The following is a 380-nucleotide window of genomic DNA, read 5'->3' on the forward strand; positions in this document are numbered from 1 at the left end:
AAAAAGCCCTGATTAATCAAATATGTTTTGGCAGCCTTCCAGCTTGTGTCTCACACGGTTGTTGCCTTTTTTTTTTTTTAAAGCACATGGTTGTTGCCTTGTTGGACACTTTCGTGTTTCTTGTCATGTCAATTATTATGAAACAGGCATATAGCCGGTGCGTCTTCTATCTGGCTTCCTGTTATCGGTGCAAATAACAGGTTAATTATCTGGCTTCTTAAATTATATATATATATATATATATATTTATATTATATAATGCTATCAGGTGCAGACGTCCGTATTAAAATTTTGATGCGGTATTTCTATTTTTACACCTACTTCCGATCGAATTTCCTCAAACTTCCTTTAGTACATATCTAGATCATCTTGTGTAGATC

This window comes from Fragaria vesca, linkage group LG3, assembly GCF_000184155.1.
Source record: "Fragaria vesca subsp. vesca linkage group LG3, FraVesHawaii_1.0, whole genome shotgun sequence".
NCBI lineage: Eukaryota > Viridiplantae > Streptophyta > Magnoliopsida > Rosales > Rosaceae > Fragaria > Fragaria vesca.